This window comes from Globicephala melas, chromosome 13, assembly GCF_963455315.2.
Source record: "Globicephala melas chromosome 13, mGloMel1.2, whole genome shotgun sequence".
NCBI classification, from domain to species: domain Eukaryota; kingdom Metazoa; phylum Chordata; class Mammalia; order Artiodactyla; family Delphinidae; genus Globicephala; species Globicephala melas.
The window spans coordinates 66690606-66702432 of NC_083326.1; the positions used below are offsets into that span (position 1 = coordinate 66690606).

Consider the following 11827-nt stretch of genomic DNA (forward strand, 5'->3'; position numbering starts at 1 on the left):
TGTTTTCTGGAGGTGGGGCCTTTGGGAGGTAATTAGGAGCCGTCATGCATGGGATTAGACTCCTTATAAAAGATACCCCAGTAGATAACTAACAAGGACCTACTGTATAGCACAGGGAACTATACTTAATATCTTGTAATAACCTATAATGGAAGAGAATGTTAAAAAAAAGAATATATATATATAAATATATCTATAAATATATCTATATAAATAACTGAATCACTTTATTATACACCTGAAACTAACACACTATAAAACAACCATATTTCAATAAAATTTTTTTAAAAAGAGAGACCCCGGAGAGAGCCCTCACTCCTTCAGCTATGTGAAGACACAGTGAAAATTTGGCTGTCTATGAACCAGAAAGCAAGCCCTCACCAGACACCCAATCTGTCGGCACCTTGGTAGTGGACTTTCCAGCCTCCAGAACTGTGAGAAACAAATTTCTGTTCTTTGCAAGCTACTAATGGTATGGTATTTTGTTATAGCAAGTCTATGGTATTTTGTTATAGCAGCCCAGACAGACTAAGACAAATGGATAAGAGACAAATCTCTCATGCAGAAAAATTCCCAATAATATATGCAGATACTCTGCCTTCAAGGAGGGGGAGCATAACTCCCCACTCCCTAAGTGTGGGCTGTGCAGAGTGACTTCCTTCCAAAAAATACAGTACGGAAAGTGGGTGGGAGGAAGAGCATCCTTACAATCGAGAAGCCCAACAAGCAATTCATCAACCAAATGACCAAAGCCAAGGTGAACAATCATGTTGACAGCATACACCCTTGATAGGATGTGATGAAAATGGCACTTCGCCTCTGTGGTCTTCTTCCTCCAACCCACAGTTTTTAAAAAATTTATTTATTATTTATTTTATTTATTTATTTTGGCTATGCTGGGTCTTAGTTGCAGCATGCATCTGGGATCTAGTTCTCCAACAAGGGACCCAACCTGGGCCCCCTGTATTGGGAATGCGGAGTCTTACCCACTGGACCACCAGGGAAGTCCCTCCAACCCCCAGTTTAACCATGAGTAAAAAAACAAATTCCAAACATCCTGCAAAATACCTGACCAGGACTCCTCAAAACTGTCAAGGTCATCACAAATAAGGAAGGTGTGAGAAACTGTCACAGCCAAGAGGAGCCTAAGGAGACATGACAAATGTAACGTGGTGTCCTGGAACAGAAAAAAAAAAAAAGATATTAGGTTTAAAACTAAGGAAATCTGAATAATGTATATTAATAATAAAGTATCAATACTGGTTCATTAATTGTAACAAATGTACCATACTAATGTTAGATGTTAATAATAAGAAAAACTGACTGTGGGATATATGGGAATTCTCTGCACTACCTACGCAATTTTTATGTAAAGCTAAAGCTGTTCTAAAAAATAAAGTCCTGGCGACTTTCCTGGCAGTTCAGTGGTTAAGACTCCACGCTTCCAATGCAGGGGGTGTGGGTTCGATTCCTTGTCGGGGAAATAAGATCCCACATGCTGTGTGGTGTGGCGCGGGGGAAAAATTAAAAATAAAATCTATCTATCTATTTATTTATTTGGCTGCACTGGGTCTTAGTTGCGGCTCGCAGGCTTCTCTCTAGTTGTGGCACGTGGGCTCAGTAATTGTGGCACGTGGGCTCAGTAATTGTGGCACGTGGGCTTAGTTGCCCCGTGGCATGTGGGATCTTAGTTCCCCAACCAGGGATCGAAGCCACGTCCCCTGCATTGGAAGGCAGATTCTTAAGCACTGGACCACCAGGGAAGTCCCCAAAATAAAGTCTACTTCTTTTAAAAAAAAAAGGAGGAGTCCTTAAAATCATCATCTCATCATTTCTGTGGACTTTGAAGGTATTTTGCTGGTGTCCTTAAATAAATAATCCTATGTTCTGGAGGGTCTATTGATTTTAAGTGTAAGTTAAAAATTTTGGATAATCATTTAAAGAACAGAAACAGTATGTAAACTAGTAGAAGGACAAACAGAATTATTGTGGGGAGAATTTAATCTAAAAGAAAACAAAAAGGAGGGGGAGAAAAAAGAAACCCAGAAAAACTGAATAGGTAGAACAAAAATAAGACAGAAGACAGAAACCCAAATATATCAGCCATCACAATCCATATAAATGGATTAAACTATCCAGTTCAAGGGCGAAGACTATCAGGTTGGTTTTTAAAATACCCAGCTATATTCTGTTTTCAAGAGAAATTCCTATAACATAAAAATGCAAAAAGATTAAAAGTGAAAGGTTAGAAAAAGATATACCAGAAAAATACCAACCAAAATAAAGCTGGCTTAGCTATATTATTATCAGATCAAATAGTCTTAGGCAAAAAGCATTAATAGAGACAAAGAGCATATATCAGATTGTATTTTGCAATGATGGCTGCAACAATACCCCATCCCACTGTGGTCTTCTATAATTTTGTCATTCATTCACAAAGTCTAAGTCCTCTCCCTTTGAATCTGGGCAGATTTGTGACTTGCTTGTAAGTTGCAGAATATACAAGAAGTGATAATATATGACTTCAAGTCAGAAAAGATAATGCACTGCCACCTTGCTCTTGGCAACACTTGAGAGCTGTTGTGTAAACAGTCCAACCACCCTGAGGCTGCTATCCTGGGTGGAAGCCTAAATTGGCCCAGGAAAGTAATCCACATGATTACCTGAAGAAGCCCTGTGATTACCTGAAGAAACAGAAGCATGTCCAGCCAGCCCCCAGCTTCTCCAGCCCTCAGACTATTCCAGCTTTCATGATTTCAACTGCATAAGACTTATAGACAGAAACAGTCAACTGACCCCATCCCCAATTTCTTTTTTTTTTTTTTTTTTTATGGCTGTGCCACACAGGGATCTTAGTTCCCTGACCAGGGATTGAACCTGTGCCCCCTGCAGTGGAAGCACAGAGTCCTAACCATTGGACTGCCAGGGAATTCCCCCATGCCGAATTTTTTTTTTTTTTTTTTTTTTTTTTTGCGGTACGCGGGCCTCTCACTGTTGTGGCCTCTCCCGTTGCGTAGCACAGGCTCCGGACGCGCAGGCTCAGCGGCCATGGTTCACGGGCCCAGGCGCTCTGCGCCATGTGGGATCTTCCCAGACCAGGGCACGAACCCGTGTCCCCTGCATCAGCAGGCGGACTCTCAACCACTGCGCCACCAGGGAAGCCCTAAAATTATGTTTTATTCAGCAGACTTTCTGAGGACTTAAGCCCAGGATACAGCCTCTCAGATAACTCTAAGGGACTGTTCTGAAGAGGTAAGGGAGGAGCCAGGATACATAGAGGAGTTTTTGCAAAAAAATAAACAAAAAACACACAAAGAAACAGCAAACAAACGAAAAACAACAAAAAGCCCAGGTAGTTGGAACATCAAAAGATTACTGTTAATTAAAGAGAAAACAGACATCTCAAGTTAATGAATTTAGTGCTTTTCTATGTATGGGAAGATGCAAGAGTCTGGGCTCATTGAAATCATTCCTTTGATATGCACTTTAGCTATCTAGGGCTAGTATCCTGTTTTTCTCCATCTGAATCCCTTCAGGGTGTAATAGGGAATTCTATTACAAGTTAATCACTAAAGGGATGTTGCCTATAAGCTTGAATTATAATGACCCTCCTCTGGGACCCCTGCCTCCCAGGTGATGAGCACTAAGCTAAAATCCCTTTGTTTGGCTCACATCCAGACCAGGCCCACCTGTGAATGACTACAGGAAGGAGGAAACTAACACATCCCCTCCTGAGGCTGACCAGAACCAGGAAATGTTTGACTTTACTCCCTCCCCTTTTAGTATAAATGAAGCCTGAATTCTAACTCAGGCAAGATGGTTCTTTGGGACATGAGTCCACCATCTTCTCGGTCTGCTGGCTTTCTGAATAAAGTCGCTATTCCTTGCCCCAACAACTCATCTCTCAATTTATTGGCCTGTCGTGCAGTGAGTAGTATGAGCTTGGACTTCGTAGCAAGGATGCCCAGTGAGGCTGCTGCAGTGGCTGATGGCCTGATGGCAGGAACATCCTTTTTTTTTTTTTACTGATACAGCAGGTGACATTTTTTTGTCCACAGAGAGTTGAAAAATAGGCAAAACTAAGGTATGATGTGGGAATTTGATTAGTGATTCTCTTTGAGGGATAGGAACTGGAAGGGGGCACTGCAGGGAGGGCTCATGGGCGCTGGTCACGTTCTGTTTCCTGAGCTGGGTACTGCTTATATGGGTGTATTTGGTTTGTGAAAAATCAAGCTATAAATCTATGACTGGTTGTGTTAGTCCTGGTCCTCCAAGAGCAGATGCCAAGATGGTATTAGATGTGCATAGGATTGATCGGGGAAAATTCTATGAGTATAAAGGGAAAGGGAACCAGAGGAAGCCAGTGGACCTGTCAGACTATGGTGCAGGTCTGACCCCTGTGAAGGAGAGAGGGAAGGAAGGAAATAGGTAAGGGAGGTCTGAGACTGCTGTAGAGATATTTTTTTTTAATAGATCTTTACTGGAGTATAATTGCTTCACAATACTGTGTTACTTTCTGTTGTACAACAAAGTGAATCATCCATATGCATACATATATCCCCACATCCCCTCCCTCTTGAGCCTCCCTCACACCCTCCCTATCCCACCTCTCTAGGTCATCGCAAATCACCAAGCCGATCTCCCTGTGCTATGTTGCTGCTTCCCACTAGCTATTTTACATTCGGTAGTGTATATATGTCAATGCTACTCTCACTTCACCCCAGCTTCGCCCTCCCACCCCATGTCCTCAAGTTCATTCTCTATGTCTACCTCTTTATTCCTGCCCTGCAAATAGGTTCATCAGTACCATTTTTTTTGTTTTTGTTTTTAGATTCCACATATATGCGTTAGCATACGGTGTTTGTTTTTCTCTTTCTGACTTACTTCACTCTGTATGACAGACTCTAGGTCCATCCACCTCACTACAAATAACTCAATTTTGTTTCTTTTTATGGCGAGTAATATTCCACTGTATATATGTGCCACATCTTCTTTATCCATTCATCTGTTGATGGACATTTAGGTTGGTTCCATGTCCTGGTTATTGTAAATAGTGCTGCAATGAACATTGTGGTACATGTCTTTTTGTTTTTGTTTTTTGAATTTTTGAATTTATTTTTTATACAGCAGGTTCTTATTAATTATCTATTTTATACATATTAGTGTATATATGTCAATCTCCCAATTCATCACGCCACCACCACCACCCCTGCCACTTCCCCCCTTGGTGTCCATACGTTTGTTCTCGACATCTGTGTCTCTATTTCTGCCCTGCAAACAGGTTCATCTGTACCATTTTTCTAGGTTCCACATATATGCGTTAATATACGATATTTGTTTTTCTATTTCCGACTTACTTCACTGTATGACAGTCTCTAGATCCATCCACATCTCTACAAATGACCCAATTTCGTTCCTTTTTATGGCTAATATTCCATTGTATATATGTACCACATCTTCTTTAATCATTTGTCTGTTGATGGGCATTTAGGTTGCTTCCATGTCCTGGCTATTGTAAATAGTGCTGAAATGAACATTGGGGTGCATGTGTCTTTTTGTTGTTGTTGTTGTGGTAAGCGGGCCTCTCAGTGTTGTGGCCTCTCCCGCTGTGGAGCACAGGCTCCAGACGCGCAGGCTCAGCGGCCATGGCTCACAGGCCCAGCCGCTCCGCGGCATGTGGGTTCTTCCCGGTCCGGGGCACGAACCCCTGTCCCCTGCATCGGCAGGTGGACTCTCAACCACTGCACCACCAGGGAAGCCCACATGTGTCTTTTTGAATTATGGTTTTCTCTGGGTATATGCCCAGTAGTGGGATTGCTGGGTCATATGGTAGTTCTATTTTTAGTTTTTTAAGGAAACTCCATACTGTTCTCCACAGCGGCTGTATCAATTTACATTCCCACCAACAGTGCAGGAGGGTTCCCTTTTCACCACACCCTTTCTGGCATTTATTGTTTCTAGATTTTTTTTGTTTTTGAATTTTATTTTATTTATTTTTTATATAGCAGGTTCTTATTAGTTATGTTTCTAGGTTTTTTGATAATGGCCATTCTGAACGGTGTAAGGTGATACCTCATTGTAGTTTTGATTTGCATTTCTCTAATAATTAATGCTGTAGAGATTTAAGAAACTTTCAGCAAGGCCTACGGCAAGCCCTGGGATCAAAGTTACTGTAGTGGGGCTTCCCTGGCAGCTCAGTGGTTAAGAATCCGCCTGCCAATGCAGAGGACATGTGTTCGAGCCCTGGTCTGGGAAGATTCCACGTGCCGCGGAGCAACTAAGCCTGTGCGCCACAACTACTGAGCCTGCGGTCTAGAGCCTGCGAGCCACAACTACTGAAGCCCACGTGCCTAGAGCCCGTGGGCTGCAACAAGAGAAGCCACCCAATGAGAAGCCTGCTCACCGCAACTACAGAAAAGCCCGAGCGCAGCAACAAAGACCCAATGCAGCCAAAAATAAAAATAAATAAAAAAAAAAAAAGTTACTGTAGTGTAAGTGCCTGACAGTAAGCTTTTTTTTTTTTAATTTTAAGTGCCTGACATTAAGCTTTCGATTGCTGAGGCATTCATTTCAAAGACACGCACCTCAAACATTTTGTGGAACACAGTTACTAGTTAAACAAATAGATAAGGAGACAGGCTGCCCCCACCCAAGAAGTCCCTCCCCCACTTTTTTCTTTTAGCCCAGCGGCTTGTGAGATCTTAGTTCTCTGACCAGGGATTGAACCTGCCTCTTCGGCAGTGAAAGTGCAGAGTCCTAACTGCTAGACTCCCAGGGAATTCCCCAAAATTCCCCTTTTAGAAAGTCCTGGGTAACCTACATAACTGACTGCTTGAGTGACCCCACTTTTCCCTTCCTGTGTCCTAATTCTGGCTCTTCTGTTTTAAATTTGCCAATAAAGAGTGAACCTGTGAAACCCTAGGCACCTCATCCTCAACCCCAATAAAGGCAAAACCCCAGGTGCATGCTCTCTCTCTCTCTACCTGTGACCTTGCTGTGTGGCCCCAGACGTGCCAGGTACCCTCCAAGACTTGTAATAAACCTTTTCTTTTCCCCCCAAAGTTCCCTAATGGTTGTTGCTGAGGTGTATCTTGCAATCACAAGGACTAGTCTGTCCACGACACTGGCTCCAGTTGGGGAAACGTCTGGGGTGTGGGGGGCTCCCACTGGTAGTACAGGCCCCCCAGGCACTCCTAGCCAATAGCATCACTATCGATGATAGGCTGAGACTGACACAAAACAGTCACCCAACAGAGGAGCCCTGTGACTCCAAGGACCAGGCCTCCATCAGTATCCTTGCTGTGCTCAGTCATTGGCTGGGAGCCCATGGGAAGCACAGCCTTTGCACTAGCACTCGATGGGTTTCAGAGCACAGCTGGGGCGATTGGGCAATTGTGCTCCCCACAGTAGGAGGCCTGAGAGACATGTTTTGAAGCCACTACAGTCTACCCCTTGCACCACATACATTTACTTCTCCACACAGGTTCAGAGATAGTTCCATGGGCCTCGCTTCCTGAGTGGAACCTAAGAAAAGGGATGCTACTAGAATAAACCATAACCTCCATTGCTTTGGTTGATCCGTGACTCAGGGCTGCAGTTGGTATTCATCTTCTTCCACCATCCATCCTAAACTCACCTGAGTCTCAGCTCTTACCTCAGCAGGTCTTGATAGCATAACCCAAACCTTATTGCTGAGGGTCGTGAACCCTTGGTATGTTAACTCTTTTCATGCCAGGGGTAATTCATGTGTCCATTCTCAGTTGCAGTGGGCAATGGAGTGCCAGGAGGCTCCCAAGCAGCTCACCTGGGTTCTGCACGTGTTGTCCCATCCCCATTGTGAACATTGGGGTGCATGTGTCTTTTTGTTGTTGTTGTGGTACGCGGGCCTCTCAGTGTTGGTAACTAAGATCCCACATGCTGCGTGGTGCGGCCAAAAAATAAAGAGGATCAGAAACACTTCTCATTCTCATGGAACTGACAATAATATTCATTTAGTTTTACGTTGGGGCTATGTTAACTCTCCTGCCCTCTGTTATAATACTAGTCTGAAGAGATCTGGATCATCGGAACAGCCCACAGATGTGACACTGATCTGTTACACTGATATCATGCTGATCAGACAGGACGTGTAGAGAGGGCTCTGAAGCAGGTCCTGGCTGCAGAGCAAACCGTGCGAAAAATTCTTCAAACCTGCTGGTCCCTGTGCACAAGAAGGTCAAAGTACCCATGTGGTAGCCACAACTTATAATTCAATGGAACCCTTTCTGTGTCCCCTGGGAAAAGCATGTCCTCTTTGAGGACCAGGGTCTCCAACATTGCAGAGCTCAGAGTTACAGGAATGGGAAGCACAATATTCTCCCAGTGAGTCATTGGGAGTAAGTGGGTTAGCTTATCACAGAGTATTTCCTCCAAGCTGGTACCTCAGCTATGCTTGTAGAAGGCTGTTCCAGCATTCTGTGATGCTGGATGTCTCTGGATGGTGCAGTAGGTGGTATATCCATGGGATCCCAAGGCCATGGGCCTACTCCTACACCTCCCTGCATGTAAAACAGGTCCCTGTTGAAGGCTATGATACGTGGGATTCCATGCTTGTAGATCAGGCATTCCATAGGCTGCTGAATAGTGGCTCTGGCTGAGTCTGCAGGCAGACAAGGCAGACCCTTGCCCAGGTTAGGTATCTCTCTCTCTCAGGACAAACTGGTGACATTTCCAGGACAGAAAGGCCCACTGTAGCTGAATTGTCAAGTGGCCAGTTGGTCTCCTCAAGGAATAGTGGCATACTGGGGGCTCAGTGTTTTCTCTATTTCTCTCATCCAGCCATATGCCTCTACCTCAGATCTCCTTATCTCTACATTCTAGTCCTTTTCCTTCCAGATCCCCTTCCAGACAGCCAGACCACTGACCACTGCTCAGGAACCTATCTGTATTTTCAACTTAGGTCACTTTTCCTTCCATAAAAAGCGGATGACTGCTTGCAGCTCCACCTATTGGGAAGATTTTCCATCTCCACTGTCTTTCAAGACCAACTCTGAAAGTGGCTGCTATGTAGCTGTGGTCTATTTTTGCTTTGCACCTGTGCACTGAGCCAACCTGTCCATAAACCAAGCTTGAGTCTTTTCCTCCTCGTTTTCAGCTAGTCATGTGGGACCTCCATACAGGCTTAGGGGCAAACAGGGAAGGGATTTTGGAGCAACTGTTGTGTGCAATAGGGGTCCTAGGCTACTCGCTCATGCAGCTTACTTGTGCCCTCTGGTCCCAGGAGGGCTTGATTATATTTACAATGACCTCTGCTGGGCCCATTTACTTTTATTCCTCACTGGGTCCAAAATAACCCAACTCATAATTGGAAGTTCTGAACTTGGTCACTTGATGACAAATGGCCAACTGTTTTATACCAGGGCTCAGTAACAAGCCTGCAGGTATTTCTTCAATGGTGTACACTTCTCTGCAGTAGGTGGCATGACCTTGCCCAAGAATTCCAGAGTTCTGCATTGTGATTCTCCCACTGGGGCTTGCCATAAGCTCTATACTGAATCTTTCCCTCCGCTGACTCCACCAACACCATAGGGTCTGCTGGATCCGATGGTCCAAGTGAGGCACGGTTTGCTCTGCAGCCAGGACCTGCTTCAGAGCCCTCTCTACATGTCCTGTCTGATCAGCATGATATCAGTGTAACAGATCAGTGTCACATCTGTGAGCTGTTCCGATGATCCAGATCTCTTCAGACTAGTATTATAACAGAGGGCAGGAGAGTTAACATAGCCCCAACGTAAAACTAAATGAATATTATTGTCAGTTCCATGAGAATGAGAAGTGTTTCTGATCCTCTTTATTTTTTGGCCGCACCACGCAGCATGCGGGATCTTAGTTACCAGACCAGGGATCGAACCCGGGCCCCCTGCATTGGAAGCGTGGAGTCTTAACCACTGGACCGCCAGGGAAGTCCTGATCCTCTTTTCTAAGTGGAATGTAAAAGAATGAACTTGCTAAATCAATGGCAACAAACCATATACCTCAAGCCTTATTAATCTGCTCTAGCAATGAAACAATTTCAAGCGCATCAATTGTGATCAGGGCTATTACTTGCTTGAGTGCACAGTAATCTATAGTCATTCTCCAGAATCAATCCAGTTTCTGCAGGCACCAGACTGATGAATTAAACAGAGGTGTGATAGAGACCACCACCTCTGCACCTTTTATAACTTTCATGGTGGCACCAATCTTTGCCATCCTTCCTTCTCTCCTGCCCCACTTCTGGAACACTCCTTGGTCTTCTGCTGGGAGCACCACATGACCCTGGTTTTCCTCACACCTCTCTGGCAAGTTCATTCAAAGTTCTGCCAGCTCACCTTCCCCTAGCTGGTTTTCATTTCATTTCATTTTTCGCTGTTTGTAGAATCACTAGGTTTTTACTTTACTTTAGCTTTAATTGAAAGTACATAATAAAATGCACATTGTTCAAAACAAGCACTAGCCAGTGTTTAATGTCTGTATTTACCTTTAAAGGGTGAGTTCTATCACTACAACTTTGGGTCAGGTCACATTCACAGGGCCTCAAATTCAAAATTTTGAGGCAGGGTCTTCCCTGGTGGCGCAGTGGTTGAGAGTCCGCCTGCCAATGCAGGGGACACGGGTTCGTGCCCCGGTCAGGGAAGATCCCACGTGCCACGGAGCAGCTAGGCCCGTGAGCCATGGCTGCTAAGCCTGCGCGTCCCGAGCCTGTGCTCAGCAACGGGAGAGGCCACAGCTGTGAGAGGCCCGCGTACCAAAAAAAAAAAAAAAAAAAAATGAGGCAATCTTGTGACTTCCCTGGTGGTCCAGTGGTAAAAAGTCCACCTTACAATGCAGGGGACACAGGTTCAATCCCTGGTCGGGGAACTAAGATCCCACACGCTGAGGGGCAACTAAGCCGGTGCGCCACAACTATGGAGCTCTCGCGCCTCATCTAGAGCCCATGTACCGCAAACTACAGAGCCTACACGCTCTGGAACCAGAGCGCCACAACTAGAGAGAGAAAAACCCTCATGCCGGAACTAGCGAGAAGCCCACGCACCACGACCGGGGAGCCTGTGAGTTACAACGAAAGATCCCCCATGCCTCAGTGAAGATCCCATGTGCCGCAGCAGTCAAAAATAACTTAAATAATTAATAAATAAATAAAAATTTGAGGCAATCTCCAAATGGAGTTTAGAGGCCTGAAAGAAGAAAACATCAAATTTTACAAATTTTACCTGCTTCCCAGACCACACCACTTGGTGTGAATATTTGTATAAATTTGTAATTATTCTTTGAGGAACACACTACGAAATTTGTGTATACATATTAAAAGCTCAAAACGTCTTAAATGTGCATTTTAAATATACCACGAGTTCTGTAATTCTGCTTGGTCTTTCGTCATTTTTCAACCCTCCGCTAAGGCTCAGAAAATATAAGTGGCCTCTCGAGTCTCTCCACCCCTGTGAAGAAAAAAGTCTGCTTTTGCTCTGTTTATCCCGGTAACAGCGAATGGACAAACGTAAAAGCCAATAGTCACCGGCGAAGCGCGCCCAGCTTCACTCACCGCCGAGGCGGCCTCTCAGACAAGGGAGACTCGTACTCCCACACCTCTGAGTGCTTCTCTCCTCTGCATCCCAGAAGGCGCTGCGTCGCCTCTAAGTCTTCCGCCCCCTTCCATCCCAACAGGCAACGGGGCTTATAACGTCAAACGCTCGTCATCAGGATGATTATAGAAATGCCTGAATATACGCCCATGCTTAAACATTAAAAATGTCTGTAACAGGCTCACCGATGAGAAAGAGCCCAAAAGATATGTCTTCGCGATTTTTTT

The 11827-nt window shown here is 44.6% G+C and overlaps 1 protein-coding gene across 7 annotated transcripts in view; it reads right to left on the reverse strand.

Moving 5' to 3' along the window:
• The window catches only part of TCN2 (transcobalamin 2), a 31830-nt gene extending 20175 nt beyond the window's left edge, over positions 1-11655 (reverse strand). For 3 of the 7 annotated variants that reach the window (XM_060310560.1, XM_060310561.1, XM_060310554.1), the window contains exons 1-2: positions 11561-11655; positions 1069-1177 (exon numbers count right to left, since the gene is read on the reverse strand). The gene's annotated coding sequence lies outside the window, so the exon portion shown is untranslated. Of the gene's footprint in view, positions 1-1068; positions 1178-11533 lie in introns of all 7 variants that reach the window. The other 4 variants (XM_060310556.1, XM_060310557.2, XM_060310559.2 and 1 more) reach the window with 4 other exon arrangements.
• Between the last annotated feature and the right edge of the window lie 172 nt (positions 11656-11827).